This window comes from Crinia signifera, chromosome 6 (genome assembly GCF_055691185.1).
Source record: "Crinia signifera chromosome 6, ASM5569118v1, whole genome shotgun sequence".
Lineage (NCBI taxonomy): Eukaryota > Metazoa > Chordata > Amphibia > Anura > Myobatrachidae > Crinia > Crinia signifera.
The window spans coordinates 172,331,185-172,341,678 of record NC_139222.1 but is presented as its reverse complement, the minus strand read 5'-3'; positions in this window follow the sequence as shown (position 1 = coordinate 172,341,678).

Below are 10,494 nucleotides of genomic sequence, written 5' to 3'. Positions count from 1 at the left end.
AGTAGCCTGGGTTACCACCAAGTAGGCCTTCCTACGGATCAATAGCCTAGGTAGTATAGTTGCCTGGGGCAATTCTGGGTGGCGTCACTATACCCTAAGTGGCAGTTCAGAGGCACAATTCCCCTGGTAGTCGGGGAGGGGCCTGAGTGGCTGTTTGTCAATGTCATACGTATGACGGGGCTCAGTGAGGGCTAAAGGAGTCCTGCCCTGCGTAGGTAGATGAGGGCAGGTCCTGGTGAGGTCTACTCGGCTGGGGGGGGGGTGTGTATAATCAGGGTCCGGGTGCACGTAATTAGAAGGGCCCCACAATGGCTCTCCCCTTAGGAAGATTTTGTATAAGGCCACACTGGCCGACTCACGTGTCTCTGGGCTGCCTGGGATGCTGGCTTGTCAGCTCTCTCCACTCCGGCTGTCACTGCCCTTGAGCTGCTGCTGCTGTGTTCACAGTAGGACGCTGGCCCCCACTGGCTATCCTGTAGATGACGGAGGCCAGGGTGTCTGGTAGCGTGGCACTGCGGGGTGCGGGTCCTATGTGCCGCCGGACGCTGAGACAGGAGCTGTCCATCACCGCTCCGTCTCTGTCGCGTCCCCCTGCCCAGCTTCTGCCGCTGCTGTGCTTCCTCTCCTGCCGACGCTGCTCCCGTCCAGCAGCCTGACTCTCCACCCCTGCTGCCAGACACTGCTCCGGCTGCCGCTCCTCTCTCCCCGTTCAGCCTATTCACCCGCCCGCCGGTGACCTCTGACCCCTCTCCTTTTCGGCTTCTCCGCGCGCTGCTGCTTCCTCCAATCCCGGCCGGGCTCCTTCTTTCATCCCCAGGGTAAGTCCCGCCCCTGGTCTCAGCAGCAGCGGCAGCCGCGGGGAGGGCAGTTAACCCCCGCCACGCTGCGGAGTTAATCCTCCGCGTTTTAATAAGGGGGACTCTCTGCCGGGTACCACACTTTCACCTCAGCCCGCCCCCCCCCCTTTAATCATGTGGTGCCGGCGCCCGGCGTGCTCCCCCGACGTCACGCACAACAACAGCGTGCACAATATTTCAAATATCCACTCGGCTAGAGGGGACACCAGGAGGGGTGTGGGAGCGTGCTCTGCACTGCGCTCTGCTCCTCTCCCCATAGAAGCAGCTGCACCGCTCTCCATCTCTCCCTGCAGCAGCAGCGAAGGCTCATACAAAAATGTACAGTAAATGGCACTTTTGGGGGCATTGCTTAAGCTACAAGTGGCGGTATGTGGGGGCATTACGCATAATGTGTGGCTTAATGTGTAAGGGGCATTACGGTGTGCATCATCAAGCAAGAACCCCCTAGCAATGAGCACGTAGATAAGCAGCACTTATGTGGCAAATATTTAATGGGCATTAAGGTTTGTTATATAGTATGTAATGGGCATTATGGTGTGTGGCCTTATGTGTAATTGGCATTACGGCGTGTGGCTTTATGTGTAATGGGTATTACAGAGTTTGCTAAAATGTGTAATGGGCATTACTGTGTATGGTCTAAAGTGTAATACCACACCCCTTTTTGTGATACCACGCCTCCTTCCCATGCGACCATGCCCCCTTTTAACGCCGCGTAAAGGTCCCCCTGCTGTTATGTCTAGATCTGGGACCACCCATTACCATAATTCTAGATTCGCCTATGGTGATTAGGTCGACAATGAAAACAAATCGGGCGCAGAATATACAGTAATTAAAAAACGACCATTACTTATGGTTAATTATGTAAGATAGTGCAGCTCCCAATTGTAAGGGTCGACACAAGCATTAGGTCGACGGTGTCTAGGTCGACAGTCAAAAGGTCGACATGTGGTTTTTCACTGTTTTTTGAGCTGACGTGCCGAGAGGCGGTACTTCATGCCCTACCATCCACTAGGGCGTAGGGGGGGAATAAAATAGTGTGCCGAGTGTATCGAGGCGCCGTGTCCAAAGCATTGCGAGTGGATGCGGTACACTGGAGACTGTGTCCATGTCGACTCTGTCGACATTTGGGTAAAAACAACTATGAAAAATCCTGTTGGCCTTTTGACTGTTGACTTAGCCACTGTTGACCTAATGCTTGTGTCAACCTATTGACCTGTCGCCCTAAACACATGTCTACCTAGACCCATGTCGACCTTGCCCCATGTTGACCTAGAAACATGTCATCATTTCCCCATGTCGACCTAACGGTCGACCTAATGCTTGTCGACCAACATGCTGTAGGCCAAAGGATCTCAACCTGGTAGGAAGCATGCACTAGCTTCAGGCACTCTGGAGGCTATGGAATGGATGCCAAAGGCTCTTTTACTTCCCTCACCCGATACTCTCACTATTCCTCATGGTGTGTTGCCGCTGTTCATATTTCACATGTGATTCTGAACAAGGATTGCATCATTTCATGAAATACATCACAGCATGTGCGCCACCATGTTGTCTTTGATCACATGATCATCCTCCTCCTATCCTAAACATCACTATTGTACATGACCACCAGAGCCACTTGGCTCCCTGAGCACCCTATTTAATTTAATTTGTTTGTTTTTTAATTTTATTAAAGAACTGCATCATTACATATAGAATATGAAAAATAACGTCAGATCTGTAAAATAAAAGCATTTTGTATACAGTGTAACAAACATATACAAATAAACACAACTTAAATCAAGAATTGTGTGGTTGTTTCCAAACGTACCATATCAAAGCTGTCTTATGCTGTGTACACACGGCAGGATATACCGTGAGATGCGAGTCCCGATGCGATCAGATCAAGAACATCGGAGCCAAATCTTACCGTGTGTACACACCATAACACAAGGTAGCATTTCATAAAGCATATTCAAAAGGGTCTCTAAAAGACTATAGGAACACACTAGGGAAGGAGTTGCGAGATTATACCAGGATGTTAGTTGTACAGCTTTCCTAAGAGAATTCTTGATGGAGAAACTTCACCACCACAAGGCTGTGGACTGTACCAATCTCCTGAAGGGATAGGGGAGGCTGATAAGTGACAATTAATCTGAAGGGGGCTCACAGGCAGAGGGCTAGATTCTCTAAGCTTCAAAACTGATAAAATGGAGAGTGATAAACAGTCAGCCAATGTCTACCTGCCATGTCACAGACTGTGTTTGAAAAATGTCAGACAGGAGCTGATTGGCTGGCTGTTTATCACTCTCCATTTTATCACTTTTGAAGCTTAAGGTGCCCATACACGTTACAATTATTGTATACAATATTGTATACAATATCGCATCTCATCGCATCTCGGTTTTGCGATAAAATCAGATGAGATGAGATCTAGTACAAAAAGTATGCGCTGCACATACTTTTTGTACTAGATCTCATCTCATCTGATCTCATCACAAAACCGAGATCGGATGAGATGCGATATTGTATACAATATTGTATACAATAATTGTAACGTGTATGGGCACCATTAGAGAATCTGGCCCAGAGTGAGAGCGCCACAAGCCCAGGATGAGAGGGGTTAAAAAGCAGAGCTGCATGTGACAGTTTGAGCAGTTGCTGAGGAAAGAGACAGAGCAGGGGTGTGCGCTGTCATGACAGCTGCAGAGGCACCAAATGTGGCAAAAATTACCAAAAGGTGACTCAAGTCTTGTTTAACCGAGTAAAGGTGGATAGGAGGGTGGGTAAAGTGACTCCTGGAAGATCAACAGTCTACTTTGCCATGCCAGTGGTCAATTCATCAACTTTGAGCTGCCATTTGAGGTGCATATATAAAAGGGAGGTATTACAGGGCCGATTACAAGAATGTCTAACCATGACATCCAGTCCCGCTGTAACATCATCTGGTGGGACCTGTTTAGAAACACTGGAGACGTAACTCCTCAGTTGAAAATATATAAACCTAGTGTTGTAAAACAATGACTGAAACGCTGTGTTATGTGGAGAAAGGCCCAGTTTAGAGCCGGAAAATCTCCATGCCTGGCAAGTCGAGGTCAACAATAAATGATCTGAAACACCAGGGGAATAATTTGATGGTTTCATGTGTAACAACCCCGGCAGAGGTATATCAGGACAGAATACTTGTTCAATCGCCAAATTCACATAGTTGCCAGTTGAATGTATTGAGTTGAGTGCATATCTAAAGTTAGCCACCAACATATAGCTTTTAGTACATGGTAAATGAATGCCTCCTAAAGAAGCACTCTGTGATAGTTTAAACATTGAAATCCTACGCTTCTTCCCGTCCCATATAAACGTACTAATAGCAGTATTTATGATACGTAAATCAGAATCTTTAAGTAAGAGGGGTAACATTTGTATAGAGTATAGTAAATGGGGAAGTGAGATCATCTTAATTAATGGCATCTAACAATATAGGAGAGGGGTAGAGACCTCCATGAATGGAAATCTGTTAACATCTTTGATATTAACCGGGGATAATTGACAATGTATACATTAGCCAGATTAATTGGCAGGGCCGGACTGGGACCAAAAATCGGTCCTGGCATTTTGAGCACACAGGCCACCTGCTTTATGACACACACTGTAGTGCCCATTACATATAAGGCTACACAATCTTTTATTCCCCCTACACATTATGGCATTGTCATCTATATATATATATACATGTATACAGCCTGAGGAAAATACTTATATTGTATTAAAACGTTGCTGTGAAGTAAAAGGAATCATTTCTATTTGTACATGGTTGGAGTGCTGCATTTACCATATGCAGGTAACAGTACCCACAGCTCTCACAAGGAACCTGAGGTACGCTGCACAATATATATATATATATATATATATATATATATATTATATATATATATATATATATATTTCTATCCACACACACACACACACACACATATATATATATATATATATATATATATATAGACCTTGGTGTGGAGGCACTCCAAATAAACAACACACTGCACAGCGTGGACGGTAACGTTTCGAGGTTTATTACCTCTTCATCAGACACAGAATAACATAAAACATCACATTATATACTCACAACATCAGCAGCAAACAGGAGTCTGGCGCGGGAGCAGCACCCGGTGGTTTCCGCTTCCGTCATCACTCTGCGCCGTCACACGTCACTACGCAGAGAACGTAGTCACGTCTCTGCAGCCGGGCGGCTCCGTTGCCATAGGACCCTGCAACAACAATTCAAGACAGCTTTATTAACAAAGAACACAACAATTTAAAAATATAGAAAAAATTAAGATTGAAAGCAGACATGCATTTTACATACAGAAAGTGGCTAGCAGCTGATCGTAGAACCTACAAAAAGGTCATACCAACAAATAATTCTTATAACAAACAGTTATAGACAGTTATAAGAAAGAGCAGCATAACGCCATATATAAGCAAAACACGGTACTTAAATGTAATAGTAAAGGGGCGATACTGAATCAATTGCAGAATCCATTACAAAAAACAGCGTAGACCAAGATGCTCATTGAGGCCCCTGGGAGCCAGGGTCCCCAATCGATGTATCCATCTAGTCTCACTTTGAAGAAGTTTTAAAGACCTGTCGCCTCTCCTAATCGAAGGGGGTACATGGTCAATCAGAATGTACCGCAAAGATGTTACACTATGCCCGGCCTCTAAGAAATGGCGAGCCACTGGTTGGTCACTGGACCCAGATTCCAGGGCTTTTTTAATGGCTTGTCGATGATTGGCCATTCTTTCCTTAATCGTGCAATCAGTCTTACCTACATAGCTGTAGCCACAAGGGCAGGTAAGAAGATATATCACAAATTTAGTAGAGCATGTGAGGATATGCTTAATGAAAAATTTCTTCCCAGACAGGGGATGGCAAAAAAAGTTAGATACTGTCATTGATCGACAGGTGATGCAACCCAGGCATCTGTAACACCCATTGCGCCTGGTCAAAAAACCATCCCTGGATAGTTGGCTACTGGACATTCCTGTAATGTCAGTGCGAACCACCCAATCAAACACGTTTCTCCCTCTCTGGTAGCAGGGCATGAGGCGGCTATTCGTAAGGCCAATTTTTGGATCGGCCCTAATGATGGGCCACCATTTCTTAGAGCTAGAATTAATCTGCCCACTCTGATCATTAAAATGATTAACCCATGGGAGAAAGTCCGTCTGAGGTTTCTTATTCTGGGATTTAAGCAGATCACATCGCTGTTGGCCCATGGCTTTAGATTTTGCAGCCAATACAGATTTTTTATCATAGCCTCGTGATAGAAATTTATGCACCATGGCCTGCATTTGCCGTTCAGCGTCAGCTTCATTACTACAAACACGTCTTACCCTCAGGAATTGCGAGTATGGCAACCCGTACTTCAATGATTTGGGGTGAAAACTATTAGCGTGCAGGATCGTGTCTCGATCTGTCTCTTTGGTGTAGAGATCAGTCGAGACACAACCCTCCCGCAACGTTACCTTCACATCCAAAAAGTGAATTACTTCGGGGTGAATGTTGTGGGTGAACTTAATAGGACAACTGGATGAATTATGAGCCATGAGGTACTCCTCAAGTGCAATGACAGGTCCGGACCAGATAAAGAACAAATCGTCGATGAACCTGGCGTACGCAATGATGTTATTTTGCACACCAGGAACATCTAAAAATATCTCACGTTCAGCCTGCAGCATATAGGCATTGGCGTACGATGGGGCCACATTGGACCCCATCGCACAGCCCGATAGCTGCAGGTAGAACTCGCCATTGTAGATGAAGTAATTGTGTGTCAATATTAGGTCCAGGAGCTGGAGGACAAGCTCAATGGGAGGGCCATGATAAACAGGGTTGTCCTTAAGAAGTTCACCCACAGCGAAAAGGCCATCAGCATTGGGAATGATGGTGTACAGACAGGGTATGTCTAAGCTAACCAGTACACAACCTGGCGGTACTGTACCTACATCAGCAAGTACATTCAGAAAGGCAGTAGTGTCCTGTATGTGGCCTGGACTCGATGTAATGCAAGGTTGAATTAATGCATCTAAGTATACCGCCAAGGCCTGAAAAAAAGACTCCCTGGCGGAGATAATTGGCCGCCCTGGTGGTCGAACCATGTCCTTATGGACCTTAGGTAAGGTATATAATATAGCCACAACAGGTTCCTTGGGAAGTAAAGCATCTGCCAGTCTCTGATCAATTGCTCCAGAGGTGACTGCAGCTGATAGTATCCCCAGAAGTTTCTTCTTGAAGTGAATAGTCGGGTCACCGGAGAGCTTACAATAAACCGCACTATCGGCAAGTTGGCGTGCAATTTCATCTTTATACTGGATCAAGTCCTGAATAACAATAGCCCCGCCCTTATCCGCGGGGCGGATGACTATGTCATTATACTTGGATAAATCCTGTAATGCACGAAATTCCTCATTACCCAAATTGCTGTGTTGATGCCGACGACGATCTTGGGAAATGCCAGTGTCCAGCATATTACAAAAGGCTTTAAAGGATGGATTATAGGATACCGGATCAAAGGTCGAGCGAGGAATAATTTTTCTGAGTTGATGTGGGATGGAGTCAGATATCTGGGGTTGTGGGTTATTGTGAAAATATTCTTTGAGCTTTAACTGTCTTTGCAGTTTAAACTTTTCTGTTTCCCATTTAAGACTCTGCAAACCACCTGATGGTACGTACGATAAACCTCTGTTCAGGACCTTAATCTCAGCATCAGTCAAAGGATGAGAGGATAGGTTAATTATCGTGGTCGTCTGTTGCGGTTCAAGGGAGGTCGTCCCACTTTGCCGCGACCTCTGCCTCGACCTTTGGCCGCCACGGCGGGTATGCCTCCTGTGGCGTTTTCTGGCTGGGAACTGGTCACAACCCCTAAAGGGAGCTGACCTTGGGTGTTTGATGGGCCGGGGGCGGCATCAGAGTCACTGGACGTGATGGCCTTGTACGATGAGCCAACGTCCTGGGTGGGTCTCCACCTCCTTCGGTTTGATCCCTTACCACGGTTGTAAGTGGTTTCAGCCCTGCCTCCCTGCACCCACATATATACCCGATTCTGTTCATAATCATTTATGACTTTCTGTAATTTTTGTTTTTTAAACGCAATCAAGTCACGTTTATACAGAGAAATATTTTTTGTCAGTTTTTCCAGCCAGCCATTGTCAACATCTTTTTCAAATGACTCCTTGTGTAATAACTCAAAGTCATTAATCTTACTGCGCACAACACCGAGCTCACGACCTGATTCCTCAACAACCAAAAGCATCAGGTCCATGCTGCATTTGTTGAGGACCGCTATCCATCTGCGACAGAATGCCGCATTATGCCTTCCAATCGTGGGGATATTATTAATCCTATATATATAGCAGTTTAGGATATAGATCTAATGAGGGCACTCACCACATTTGCATAATGAGATAATTTTAATTAAAGTACATTACCTTTCCATAGTGTAGTCAGTCTACGTTTCGGCCACTAGATGGCTTTTCTCAAGACAGGACATCTATCAGCGTCTTCACAGCTCAAGCATCCCCCTGTTAATTGGTATGTTTAGGACCAAGTATGTAACAGAGGGCAATGAAGCTTTGCACCATCATGTAGCGCCAGAACTTTGGTTTTGAGTTTATTAATTGTGAATCTAGATATTAATTCAAATTCTGACAGTAGTTTTAAGAAACTGGGTAATGTGTCCTGTGGGTTAGTGAAATACAAGAGAAGACCATCTGCATAAGCAGAGACCTTCAAATCGGTTGAGCCAAGCCGTATGCCCTGCCATTCTGGTTGAGCGTGAAACAATCTAATGAGTGGGTCAATGGCTACGTCAAATAGTAACGGCAGAGGGCAGCCCTGTGTGGTACCACGATCTAGGTTAAAACTAGGAGTGTTTAACCCATTAATGGTTACGAAGGATGAGGGTAGGCATACAATCTACAAAAGAATGTGATCCTATTTAAGTTTTTAAGTACACCAGCATATTGCCTGTATAACTTATCTCAGTTTGGTTCTGTGAGCTGATTCTGGTTCAAGAAATCTGGAGAAAGAAAGACATGGGTTCCCCAATATTTCATTGAACCAGCACCAGGCTATTGAGGCAGACCTTGTTCTGTAAATATAGGGGGGAAATGCATAGGGGTCACCTGTATTTCCAACAACAATCACCGGGCTCTTACCAGTGGAGAGTAATGGCACAATCAGTAGTTTTCAAGATTAACCTAGGTACAACCGTACTTGGACAAATGGACTGAGTGGCACCAGGGATAAGTTAAGTATGTGTGAGGGTGTTTATTAAAAATTATACAGTGTGTACTGTCTTTATTTTTATATTTATTTTACAGTGGACTATATGTACCAGCATGCTGGTAGTTGTGATTCTCCAATTTTTCCAATTTACCAATCCCACTGTTTTAGAGCCTCTCGGTCATGTTATACCTCTAGTGCTGCACATTTTCCAGGACCACTTTTACTTCCCAATCCCCCTGAGGTCATGTATGCAAATTATCTGTAAAGCACTGCTGAATATGTACTGTATGCGCTAAATATTTACAGTACCTAACAGTTAATAAAATATAGATGTCTTATCGAACTACAGTACTGCATATATAGTTACATTTGGGTGGGGTGTGTTCAAACTGAAATATAAATTGCAGTGTAAGAATAAAGCAGCCAATATTTACTCTGCACAGAAACAAAATAACTCACCCAAATGTAACTCTCTCTGCACATGTTATATCAGCCCCACCTGCAGTGCACATGGTTTTGTCCATTAGAGAGAGAATTTGCTTTTGCGAGTGAACCAGGATCAGGCCCATAGTATTCAGGAGGTAATGATAATTTGTAGGGGGCCTCATGTGTTACTTCTTGGACCCTTTAGGCTCATGAGGCAGCTTTGTGGCGTGGGACCACGCAGAGGATCTGCACCTTTAGCAAAATCTCATATGCCTCCACTATAAATAATGTACAGTACCACTGCCGGCCTCCAGCCCTGCATGACAATTTCTATACTGTTGTGTGTGACAGAGACATAATATTCATAAAAATAGCGCTTTTCACAACTGCAATATTAGAAGGTGTCCTAGCAAAGTAGGTGTGGGCAGGGCTGGCAACAGAACTCTTGGGGCCCCATATACTTATATCTCTAGGTGCCCCCTATCTCCTCAAATGCTACAACCCCCTACGGCCTGCACTCTATCACACTGACGCCCTCCCTCACCCTGCGGCCTGCGCTCTGTTACAATGACATGCGCCTTTACCCTGTGGCCTAGACTCTACCCCACTGATGCACACCCTCACCCTGCAGTCTATCACACTGACGCTCTCCCATACCATGCGACTTGCACTATAGTAACATGATGCGGTCCCAACCCCGTGGCCTGCCCTCTATCACACTGACGCATTCCTTCATCCCACAGCCTGCGCTCTATCACACTAATGTCCTCCCTCACCCTACAACCCACAGCACTGCCCCTTACTCATAATGACCCTCACCATGACAGAGTTACCCACCTCCCAATGGTACACACTTACCCACCCTCCCCTGAGATGCAATTACCCCCTTCCTATTGTACACAGTTAAATCCCCTTCCATGTAACCCACAGATTCCTCCCTCCACA